Source organism: Ursus maritimus, unplaced genomic scaffold, assembly GCF_017311325.1.
Source record: "Ursus maritimus isolate PB19 unplaced genomic scaffold, ASM1731132v1 scaffold_27, whole genome shotgun sequence".
NCBI lineage: Eukaryota > Metazoa > Chordata > Mammalia > Carnivora > Ursidae > Ursus > Ursus maritimus.
The window spans coordinates 33,198,135-33,210,563 of NW_024425230.1; the positions used below are offsets into that span (position 1 = coordinate 33,198,135).

General features: G+C 55.9%; 2 long non-coding RNA genes across 2 annotated transcripts; one reads left to right on the forward strand and one right to left on the reverse strand.

Annotated features, from left to right (window-relative positions):
- Positions 1 to 2,450: 2,450 nt before the first annotated feature.
- On the reverse strand, positions 2,451 to 6,526 carry LOC121105504. Its single transcript, XR_005838021.1, has 2 exons — positions 6,021 to 6,526; positions 2,451 to 2,728 (listed from the first exon to the last, which is right to left on the reverse strand). It is a non-coding gene; the product is annotated as an uncharacterized LOC121105504 (long non-coding RNA).
- Positions 6,527 to 6,975: 449 nt separating this feature from the next.
- On the forward strand, positions 6,976 to 8,008 carry LOC103679027. The gene is made up of 2 exons (XR_572804.2): positions 6,976 to 7,177; positions 7,631 to 8,008. It is a non-coding gene; the product is annotated as an uncharacterized LOC103679027 (long non-coding RNA).
- The last annotated feature ends 4,421 nt before the right edge of the window (positions 8,009 to 12,429 follow it).

Below are 12,429 nucleotides of genomic sequence, written 5' to 3' on the forward strand. Positions count from 1 at the left end.
GCTGAGTTGGGCTTCGTGGCCTCTGGAAATGGGTGGTAGATCGGGAGCCCAGGGCAAGGGTGCCCGATGAGGCTGGTCACGGCACACGGGCTGTTGGGCCTGTGGGATTTCGCTTCTGTTCCCTATACCCCCTGTGGACCTGCTCTGGCTGTGGGAGCTTGTGCTCTCGAGGTAGACAGAGATGCTTCCGGTGCAGGGTGAGGGGAGGCGAGGTGGCTCCGATCTCAGGCCAGTTACCAGAGCCAGCACCCAGAGAAGGCTCTCCTGCTCACGGTTGCCCGGCCTCCTCCGAGAAGCCCCACACGCACCTCTAGATTACACACAGCGCAACACGGATAACCTGGGGGTCCCTGGAGGAGGGGACCCTGGTGTCTTTGAACTGGGCCACCGCTGCCTGGTAATAGTCTTGCCCTCCTCCCCACCCCAGCCCTGCTGCATCGCAGTGGGGGACAGCCAGGCACTGGGGCTGTTCTCTGCCTCCACCGCACCCCCCACCCCCAGGGCCATGGTACGGCTGGTGGCCCTGGGAAGCCTGAGTGCTCTCCCTTGTGCCCTTTCTCAGGGTGGGTCCCGATGGCCCTGATGGCTTGCCCTCTCACCCCATTGGGTTGCTGTGGTTTGCTCATCAGCAGAAATGACTCCTCACCCACAATTGCATCAGTCTTTCCACAGATGGAGTGAATCACGTTGCAAGATGTGGTTACAGCCTGCGCCCTGTGCTCTGCTTAGGGGCCAGCTGGGCCAGGCCAGGCTGGGGGTTGGGGCTGACCGTGCTCTGACTTGAACTCACGAGAGAGAAGCAGAGGCCAGGAGGGGAGCGCCAGCGGGGCAGGGGTGGGACGAGGTGAGAAAAGTCATAGAACTGGTCCACACAGGCAGGGCAGGGGGCTGAAACAAATGTCCAGTGACCGTGGCCGTGACCACACCGGGGAACCATATGGCTTCCTCAGCCCCAGCCTGACCACAACGCCGAGAGGAAGAGAAGTGAGGGGAACAAGCTGGTGTACCCTCTGACAGCCCAGTGCCGGGGGGAACCGGGGAGATGAGTCGGTTTTGCTTCTTCCTCTTTCTCTATTTTGAACTCCCCTGGCTTGCTTCCCCCTTCAGCTGACTGAGGGCTTTCAACCTCAACACCAATTTCTTTCCTCTCTCTGCTTCACAGGCCCGGCCCATTGCTGCCCTCAGGTAGTTGGGTTTTCATTATTCTTCCCAGAGGCAGAAAGAGGTGATCTTTTCCCCTCCCAAGGCAGCAAGAGTTATTTTGCCCATTTTTCAGGTGGAGAGGGTGAGATCCAAAGGGAACCTGGTGAGCACCTCACCTCCCTCCTCTCTTTCCAAACCCCAAGGCACGGCTTGGCTCGTTGCGTCAGAATGCCAGCATTGCTCGGCATCTGCCAGCTGGAGGAGGGCAGCCGTGGGTGCAGGGTCTTCTCCACAGGGAGAAGAGTAAATGTGACAGCTCTAAGGTGGCCCAGCAAGGGCTCTGGCATAGGATTGGAGTTTCAACCACACCAACGAGAAGGCGAGAAATGGGCAATGAAGTTTGGAGGTGTCACTGGAACAGAGCAGCCCCAGATCTGGGACCAACACAGACAAGATCCGGCCTGGAGTGTCCCTAGATGCATGTGGACTTGCCTGGGTGACAAATGAACTCGTGTAAGACACTGAAATTTGGGGGGGAGGGGACGTTTGTTACTGCAGCATGATCCCACCTATCCTGACTCTACCAATGCCAAGCTGAGGAGATGGGCCTTGACCCTAAAGGCCCGGGAAGTGAATAAAGTCTTAGTGCGGCAGTGCCTACATCCCACACTGAGGTTAAAAAGGTGAGCTGCTCCCCTCTGGCTTGTAATTCATGGGTGCAGCAATATGCTTTTTTTCCCCACCATCAAGGGCCTAGAACAAGTGCCTGGTGCAAGATCAGGGCTCATGAAGAATTTGTTCTCTCCCCTTCTGTCTCCAGTTACCCTCCTTTCCAGAGTATTCTTCCAGTGAACACCATTTACTCCCTCCTTTGTGCCTTCATTTTGTCCTTAATCCCTGGCACTGTGCTTTGCACATGTCTCACTTTTTTGCTCGATTGAACAGAGAGGCACTGAACCCATTTTACAGATGAGGCTTGTGAGCCCTAGAATCTCTCCCCTTTCCCCCCTTTGCACCCTTCCTTTGTTTTTTTCATCTGCATTGAGGACCCACTGGGGGCCGGCAGGCAGGGCTGGTGAGAAAAGTGGGAGGAGTCTCAACATGAGCAGGCACAGCTCAGCCTCAAGGAACCTTGGTCTGGGCGGGGGGGCGCTGTCATGTCAGTGCAAAGGTGCCAGCCACTGAAGAGTTTCACCAGAACTACGCACGGGGACACAAAATGAGTAAGGAAGACTGCTGGGAGGTGAGGCAGAAGGAGCAGGTAGGGCCTGAACTGTGACACTGAATGACATTTAGAAGGCTAAAGACAGCAAGAACATTTTATCTTGAAAGCCACCTGTGATGAATTGGTGGTGGCTGCTTGGAGCGCTGTGTTAAGAAGGATTCTGAGGCTGCGTCTGGTGTTTTAGGGAAGAATGCTGTGAACAGTTGGTGATGTCTTCTCTAGGCCTGGGGCCTGGGAGTGATGGCCAGCACGTCACACATCTTCCAGCTTCGCTTAGGAGCTGCGGGAACAATGGGAAGACACGGAGGAGAACGCTGTGGGCTAGAGGTCCCATTCGACAAATGCGATCACCATACTGTCCTAGAGCAAATGCATGGAAGAGGTGTGATTCGAACTCAGGTCTGTCTGACAATGGAGCCCGCATTCTTAAAACTTCCCTGCCTTCTGACAGAACAATCCCCTTCTTGGCCAGTGCAAGCATATTTCAGTGTGGATGCTCCCAGTTAGTTTTATCAGTGATCTTTCTTCTCACTGTCTCTTGTTTTCATCTCTATCTCTTATCACCTCCTCCTCCCTCGGGCACATCCTCAGCATCTTCTGCCTAGACCATCGCCCCTGTGACCTGCACCAGCAGGGACTCCCCGCCGGAGGGCTGTGGCTTGCTGGGTGCCGGGAACCTTCTCAGCTGGGAGGTCAAACCTCAATCATTGAGTAAAGCTTATTAATTAATTAATTAAAGGTTTTTTTTGGGGGGGCTGTGCAACTAATAGGGGGATGTCTGCAGACACAACCTTGAGCTGAATGTGGGACACCGTAGCAGAACATCAGGGTAAGACCAAAGGAAGATGGTGGGGAGACTCTGCTCATCATGATGACTTGGGACTCGGGCTGAGAGATCTCAAACCTCACCAGTCCCACACCAGAAGGAAAATGAGCCCTGGAGGGTCTCGCACTTGTCCCCGCTGCAAGTGACTCCCAACAGTTCTACTCACAGCTCGTAGGCTAGAACTAGTCACATGGCCTCACCAACTAGCAGAAGTCTAACGGGAAGGTGGGAGCTAGCAGGATGTGGGGGGCAGTGCTCCCGAGTAGAACAGTATATCTGGTAGAGAGCCTGGTAGGAAGTAGCTGGTCAGCAAATTTTTGATGAACCAGTTTCTGGCCCAATCACTTTTCCCAGAGTAGCTCTTGCGAAGGCACTGAACCTTCGTATTGTTCCATGAGGTGGACACTTTTCAGTCCTTGTCTCTCTTGACCTTGCGTGGAACACCTCACTTTCATTCTGAATACGTGTCTCTTGGCTTCAGGACACAATGCTTATCTGATGTTCTTCCTACCTTTTCGGTCATTGCTTCCATCCTCCTTTGCAACTTTCCCCTCCTCCACCTGGCCTTCCATTTTGGAGTGTCCCAGGGCACAGACCTCTTTGCTCCTCATTAAACTTTGCTCTCAGTTGATCTCATCCTCCCCCGGGGCTTGAATATCTCCTCAGCTTTCAATGGGCTCACCTTTCTCTTGAGCTCCCTGGTCATGTGTCCCATTGTCTACTTGGCATCTTCTCAAGAATATTCATTGTCATCTTGAAACTTAATATGTTGAAAACCAAAGTCATGGCCTTCCTCCCTCCAGCCCTGGTCCCTAAAGCTGGTCCCACTTCCAGGGCTTCCCATCTCACTGAATAGCCATGCCATCCCCCTACTTGCACAACCCAGAGCCATCCTTGGCCATTCCTCCTCTCTCCCACACCCTTTCATTTTAAATCCCTCATCAAGCCCTGCCAATGTTACTTCTTCGGTGTCTCTCCACTCCATCCAGCCTCTCTCCTTCTCCATCACTAGTCCACATGGCACCCATGTCCCACATGGCTGGCGTCATTTCCCTCCATGGCCTCCATGCCCATCTAGCCCCACCCAGATGTCCTTCATGGTGTAACCAGAGGGATTCTTTCAAAATGCAAATTTGATTGCATATTCCCTCTCCCCATGAAACACTTTAATAGCCTGCCATTGCTCTTAGAAAAAGAAAATTCTTGTGCAAGACTGGTCTCTGGCTTGCTTCTCATCTTATCTCACTCCTGTTACAGTGCCTAGCACATAGGAGGCCTTTTTGATCGAACCAACATGTGGTATAAGAGAAACTGGCTATCAGTTCTGTGGCATTAGTTAGATCATTTCTACTATGGAGAAGCCGCAGAGGTAGCCTGGTATGGCTTTCCTGGATACCGAAGTGGGTTTAGGATCCCTTGGCAGGACCAGCAGGCACTGATATGGGGCCACTGTTGAATTCTGAGCAGCTGCTGCCAAGGCCTGGGGGCGGATAGGGTGATCCTTTGATGTAGCCTCTGTCCAGGATTGGAAGCAGAGCAGTCTGAGCTGATAACCGGGTTCTTCCTGTCTATACTGTTCTGCCCACTCACTGCACCTGGCACCGAGGAGGAGGGTGTCAACATGGAGGTGATCTGCATGATTCTGACTGCCTGGGGATGGGGCACAGCAGAAGCAGGGAGGAAGGCTGCTGGCTGGGCCAGACAGATAGGCTACCTTCATGGTCACCCTCCTTCATCCTGTGGGCTCCCCGGGCTGGGGTGGGGGGCCCCACAGGGTGGGCTAGAAGTCAGTCTCTATTTCTGGGGCCAGGGGTGAGTCAGCCGTCTCCCTGTGGTCTGAGGCTGTCATCTGAACCGCGACAGTCATTTCTTTCTTTGTGGCTTTGAGGTCTGGGGGCAGAGGGTGTGGGCTCCAGAGACCCCTGGGGCTGCCATGGCGAGTTTGGTCTGTTGGGTCCCAGGGGATCCAGGAGAGACTCAGGGGAGTTCCTGGGGGAGCCTGGCCTGCTCCCCACCGGCAGGGAGAGTGAGGGCTCCAGGTGGGCCGAGGGTCAACTTCTAAAATCCCAAGGAAGCTGCTGCCTCCGTGTTCCCCAGCTCACAGGTTAGGAAACCAGAGCGTGGAGAATTGAAGGGACGGAGCCAAGTTCCCACAGCTGTGAAATAACCGCACCAGACTGGGTGCTGGGCCTGCCTGGCCCCTAAAGCCGCCCTCCTTCCCCTGTCCCACGCCTCTTCCTCTGGAGATGGGGCTCTTCCTCTTCTCTGAGGGGCCAAGGGGAAGAGGAAGTGAGGAGTGGAGGGGAAGCTGGGTCCTGGCAGGAAAGGGATTCACCCCGATGGTTCAAATGAGGGGACCGAGGGCAGAGGCTTCTCACTGAGGGGTGAGGGGTGTGCAGGATGGAGAGAGGCATGAGGGGTGCTGAGGCACCCCAAGACTAGCAAGGATGGAAGCTGTGGCCATCCCTGGTCTGGTGGGAAAGACGCAGGGCCCAGACCCGGGTGTGGGGCAGTGAGTCCGTGTGCACAGTGTCTCCTTTCGTCCGGGTCTGTCCCAAATGGAAGGAACAGTCAGCTGGCCTGCCTTCTCCCCCAAGCATTGCAGCCCTTGCCCCCAGGGCCTCCTCAGGCTCTTCTTATGTCTGTTTCTTGACAGGTGCTTTCCAGAGGCCAGGGTAAAAATCCTGCATCATCCTGGGAGAGCGTCAGGGCCGGGACTGGGCCTCCTTCATTGGCTGTCCCAGGGAAGCCTGGCTTCTTAGCTCCCTTCTCAATCTCTCTCTCTCTCACTCTGCCTCCTTCCCTCCCTCCACGTCCACTCCCTACCTGCTGGTGACAGCCGGTAGGCCCCCCTGGTGTCTCTCTGGCTGCTTTCTGCTCGCCCTCCAGGGTCCTCCTCCCACCTGACTGGGGCTGTCTGCCCGGCCAGAGAGGCCAAGGGACTGACCGGGCAGGCCTGGAAGCCATCTTGAGCACAGCCGGCTCATGACAGACACTCCCCGGAGCTCAGGGAGGGCGTCCTGCCTCGGCCAGCAGAGCCAGGAAGTGAAATCACCTGCTACTTGGGGAAAGGGACCGGTGGGCCGGCCAGGCTGGGTTGGGCTGGGCTGAGGAGCCGGGAGGAGGGAGAGGCCCCTTGGCCCTGAGGAGAGCCTGGCCTCCTCTGTCCTGGAGGCCATGAACCACCTCTCAGGAACCCCGGCTGCTCCTCGGTGAGGGCATTAAATATTTATGAATTAGCGGAGTTCACAGCGTTTTCTGAGCAATAAGTTTTCATGATGTGTGTTTGGTGAGCGAGGCAGCTGTCCCGCCAGGACCGGCTGACACATAAATCCTGCTTGTCAGCCCCCTCCCCCCATCCTCTTATAAATAACTTTGCCAGATAATCAGATAATGGGGGGGGGCGGGGAGAGAGAGCCCTACTCTGAGTGGTGGTGAGGTGTGGGGTTAGAGGGACTGAGGAGGGGTGGGCAGGGCAGTCGTGGGGCTGGGGAGGGGGCACTCCGGTCCGTCTGCAGCTACCAGGAAAAATGTCAACCACCCTGCCAAGAAGCTCCAGAGTCACTGAGTCCCAGCCCCAAATCACCTTCTCAGGCTGATGCTTTCAGCGGCACTGAGGGGGGCGCGCCCATCCTCCGCTCTCTGTGGGACCTCGGGGACTTGCCCTCTGGCCCCCAGACCCTGGCCCCCACCCTGGCTGGTAGGCGTGTGGGCAGAGAAGCTCCTTGCTGTGTGCCAGGCCTCTGCAGGGCTGGTGTGCTGTGGCCCTGGGGGTGTCACCGCGGGCTGGCTGAGGAGGACAGAGTCCTGTGCGGCTCCTCCTTCCTCCTGCCCACGGATCGAGGAAGCCAGAGAAGGAACAGGCCTGGCTTGGTCTGCTGATTCCCACTCAGCAGAAGGTGAGCGACTTAGGCCCTGAGCCTGCACTTCCTCAACTATGGAGCGGACGTTAGAAATCGTGGCAAGATTCCCACGGCTCTGAGGTAATGTTAGGTCGAAGGCCCCGGGGCTCCCTGGACGCTGCCCTTCCCTCCCCACGAGTTCCCTGCGGGCTTCGTTGGCACAAGAGCAGACATTACAGAGTGGGAACCACGGTGCCTGGGCTTTGGAAACTGCTGCCCCTTCGCCTACACTAGGGCCCGGATCTGAGTCTCGCTGTGTCCTGTGAGGGGGTGGGAACAGCTGAGGGAGGGCCAGAAGGGGTGGGAGAGGCGCTTGCCCCCAGCCCTCGTGCCCAGGCCAGCCAGAGGCCTTCTAGGCGAGGACAGAAGGGCCGCTGCCACTGGGGGGGAGAGAAGGGAAAGAAGCCCCACCCCTACGCAACTTCCATCTTGGTGGACTTTGCCCAGGACTCCTCCAGGCTCGGAGAGGGCTGAGGGTGAGGTGGGGGTGGGGTGGGGGATGGGATCAGACACTAGGTCTCCACTTGACAACAGATCGCCAGATGGGTGAGGCAGGAAACTGCCAGGGCAAAGGCAGGGAAGCAGCGACCTGAGCACCTGCTTCCACGTCGAGGGAACCCGGTTCAGTAGATTTCAGAGCCGATGCGGAGCACGCAAGAGACGACTTGGAAGAGTGACTCACCGTGATGTGAAGATGGGGAGGAGAAGGGGGAAGGGGTGCTGCTTTTGCAGTCACCCCGACCTGGCCTCAGCTCGAGCCTGGCTCTTCCCAGGCCCGCCCAAGGGTAGAGAGGGGATGGCACACTGCCCTGGGAGCCACAAGAACTGGGGCCCTTTCTCTGCTGCCGACGGGGCGGGCTGTTCTGACTGTTTGAGAGTTACTTCCATGTCTATAAAACTCGTCCATCACGAGATTGCCTTAAGTAGCGGGTATGTCCTTAGGAACGTCTCTGCGGCCAGGTGCCGTGGTTGGAGAGACACGGCCTCAGGGGTCTGTGCCGTTGGCTTGACCCTCAACTAGGAGCCACCACTGTCTCCAGTGTCCCAGCGACCTCCCCCACGCCCATGCCTAGCCCTCTGGTCTATCCTTCAGAAAACAACCAAAGGACCCTTTTAAAAACCCAGAGCTGATTATGCTGCTGATTAAAACCCATCAAAGACTGCCCCTTGCTGTTAGGATAATGCCCCCCCCAACTATTTCCTTGGCCTTCAAGGCCCAGGCAAGTTCTGCACCCTCATGACCCCTCCCTCTGTGCGTTCCAGCTCCCAGACCTTCCGGCAGCTCCCCATCCTCCTGGTCTTGGGGTCTTTGTGTCTGCCATTCCCTCTGCCAGCCATGCTTTGCCCACTTAATTCTTACCCCTCCCTCAGGCCTCTCCGGCCAGCAGAGCCCTCTGCGGCATGCTGTGACCACCCTGTACGTCTCCTTGAGGAAGCTACCCCAATCGCAGTGAACCAGCCATGTCTCTGATGGACCTTGACTCTCTGCCTCCCCGGCTTGACCGTCAGTCTGGAGGGTGGGGGGCGGGGGTGGGTAAGGACCGTATCAGAGTTGATCACCTGGTAGGCCCACCGACCTCACTTGGTGCACCCAAAACGTTCGACATTATGGGATGGTGAGTCTGGCCAATCTGGGTTAGAGCCCCTCTCTGCCACTTGCTACACATGGGGCTTAACTCTGAATTACAGACTGCAAAGCCTTTATTTCCTCATCTATAAACCGAGGCTATAGCTGTTTTTCTGATAAGGCCACGGAGAGGATGAAGCAGGCCACACCTCGGTGGCTTCCGGCCACGGTCCCCGGTCAACTTGCTCTCGGTCACCTCCTCCTCCTTGGGGCCTAGCTGGGAGCAGGGCACTCGGGGTACCTGGTGCTGGCCCGGCTGGTGGAAATGCGAAACTGCCGAGGGGCGATGTCGCCAGGGCGGGGTGGGGCGGGGTGGGGGGGGCTCCCTCTCCGCCCCCCACCCCATCTGCTCTGGCTGCCCCTGGGAGCAGAGCAGCTGGAGGGGGAGGTGTGCCATTTTGCTTTCAGGGTTTTCAAACCAGAAGACAAAAAGAGGAAAAATGAAACCACCCAGAAAGCGGCAGGGGCCCACTTTGGTGGCAGCCTCGGCCTGACGTGTTTTGCTCGCTGGGCCCCGTCGGCCTTGACTATTTATTTATTTTTTAAGTCACTGCCTCATGAGTCAGTCGGCTGGCTTGGTGGTAAAACACAAGCCACTATCAAGGAAATAGCTGATGAACGACATGCCGTGGACGCCGTGCCAGCGCACCACTCCTGACTTCTGGAAATCTCTTGTGTTCTCGGCCTGCCCGAGCCAACTGGAGCCATGGTCCCTCGCGCCGCTCTCCAGCACCAAGTGCCAAGTGCATCTGAGATCCGGCGACAATTGCCTCCCGGTCGCTGTTCCCCGCCAGAACATGTTTGCCGTAATTATACCGTGTCTAAAGGAGAAGCACAAAAGACTTGTTGATTTTGGCCGGGGTCCGGCCCGCGAGGCGGAGGCTGACCTGGGCCCCAGGCAGAGGGCGGGAGGGCCGGCCGGCTGCCCTGGTGAGGACGTGACCGGCTGGAGCAAGCCTTGAACCTGGGCCATCGCCGCTAGAGCGGACGCCTCTCCTGCCAGCTGACTCGAGCCGCTCTCTTTGGAGAATAACCCGAGGAGAACAAAACGAGGAACTGCAGTGCCTATAAAAAGCAGCTCGCTCCTTCCTCCCGCCAAGTCCTCACAGGATAATCATCTCTGAAGTGGGCTGCCCCTCCCTCCCAAGTCACTGAACGTGCTCATTGTCCCTCTCTCTCTCTCTCTCTCTCTCTCTCTCTCTCTCTCTCGTCTCTGCGAGGAAGCATCTTGGCTTCGGACGGGCCCCTCCGTGGTGGCCAGGGAGCGGTGGCCATCAGGGTCCCACTTCCTGCTTCCCCCAGACGGGCGGTGCTGGCCGGTCAAGAGGTCGGCCAGAATGTGCTGGAAGGGGGACCCTGGCCGTGGGTCGGGTGCTGCTGCCATGTCGTCTGTGACATGGACCAAAAACTCCTTATCCTCGGGGAGCTTCAGTTTCTCCATCTGTTGTTGGAGGGAGTGGGCTAGGCCGTGATTTCCGTACTTATCCCTTTTTAATTTTTTTAAAATTTGGGGCCACACGTCTTTCCAAGGGAATTTTACATGGAACCTCAGTACAGAAAGCAGACTGCTGGGTGGAGGGGTGTGTGTATGGGGTCACATCCCACAGGCCCATCCACTCAGCATTCCCAACCCCCACCCCTCCCAGACATCCCTGGGACCCGCAGGGGAACCCTTGGGTATGGTGGAACACAATTTGAAAACCCTGGGCTTTGCTCTGAAAGGCCGCCTTCCAGCCTTTGGGTTAGGAGAAAAATCTGTCTATTGGCTGAGGTAAAATCCCGGGAGTTGCCTTTGACCGTCTCCAGCGAACCCGACTCTGTCCTGGGACGGGGGATAAATTCAGCAAGAACACGACAGCCCATAGTAACAACAACAACAAAACGATTTAGCTCCCACTGAAGTTTCTTGAGCAACTGGCAGGCCGCCACAAATGTACTTAGGCGGAAAATCACCAGAAAAAAATGATATAATCTGACAGATTTTTCACAGGCTTAAATATTCATGAATTAAAGGAATTGGCAGAATTTTCTACATTATTAGCTTTCATCGTGGCTGCAGGAGCAGTTGGTATACTGGCTGGTCTTCAAGATCCATTAATCTCGTCCATCATAAGAGCAGCCATTTTAAAATTAGCTCTTTTTCCTGAGCGATGGTGTACAGGGGAGATGGGGAAAGGGAAACGCTATCCCAGTGTAAAGCTCCATCCCCTCCTCGCTGTAAAACCAGCAGGGGAAGCCAAACAGAATCTCAGCGGGAAGGGGTCGGGGACAGGACCCATGCAGGGGGCCTTCGGGTTGTTCACACACAGGCAGCAAGCATGCTGCCTGCTGAGCCCCGAACGTTGGGAGGTTAAGACAACTTTCCCGGAGGCCGAGACCGAGAGACCCAAACAGGGGCTTCGGAGTGAAGAAGACCTAATAGCACAGTCTTTCTGCCAGATGGCACTTGGGGTGCAGGATGGCACAATAGCAAAGTAATAATATTCATTATTTATGGAGTGGGGGCTCTGAGGGGGGCCACTGTACTATGCGTGCACCTTCTCATTCTGGCCTCAAAGAATTTGGAGGGTAGGTATACAGATAGTAGTTGAGGAGGTGAGTCAAGAGAGGTTAAGTCAGTTGTCCAAGGTCTCACAGCTGGTAAGCAGCGGGGCCACGACTCAGATCCAGGCCTGTCCCCCAAGGTACCGAGGACATGCTGTGTTAACCCCTGGCCCACGGAACTTTGAAAAGACGTCCTCTCCAACGCATCCCGAGTGTGCTTCTTTCGAAGCATGGAGCAAAGTTGTGGCTCAGACCATCCCTGCAGAACTGTGAGACCCAGATTATTTAATTTCATCTTTCCTTGCTCCCTCGGCCCCTTCCCGTCCCCCTCCTTCCTTGTTGCCATCTTCCCCTTCCTTCCCTCCCTCATTCCATTTTTGTTTTAAAATGCAGGTTTTAGTCTTATTTAGATATGGTGAGGCCATCAGATCAGGAAAGGACTGCCGGGGAAAAGACAGTTAATTACTCACACTTTCCCAAAGCCCCAGGAACCGGTGCGTATGCCACACCATGCAGGGTCACCTGTGGGAGTACTGGGGTCAGCCTGGAGGCCGAAGGAGTGGGGGGAAAACGGGGCCAGAGACTTTATAATGGTTTCCTAGGGAGGGAACGGGTGGGACAGGATAAGCAGGTTTAGGATTAGTTAGTATAAATAATGTCAGTAGGTTCTGGGGCATAGAGACTGTCCCTAGTTGTCTGGTACCAGGCCCTGGGGTAAACAGAGAAGGTGGATAGTGGCCTGGAGTCTTGAGTCTGATGAAGGAGGTACTTGAGAGGGGCAAGGGCTTTGGATTGGTTGGTTTGCGTATGAAAGGTATACTCACAGGAAAGTTGTTTACTATCTCCAGGAATTGACCACCCTTCGGAGGGACAGTCTCTCCAGGGTTAGCAAAGCTCCAGGTATCAAAGTGTCAGAAATATCAAAAATGAAAAGCTATGATTAGTATACTCCCTTCCATCCATCTATGCATACATGTATGCACACATCCATCCATCCATCCATCCATCCATCCATCCATCCATCCTCCCATCCATCCATCCATCCATCCATCCATCCATCCATCCATCCATCTGTGTATTTACTGGGCTCCTACTATGCTGGGCCTGAACTAGGCCTGGGCACTTCTGTAGACCTTGCTCGAACTCATTTTCCAGGCTGGTG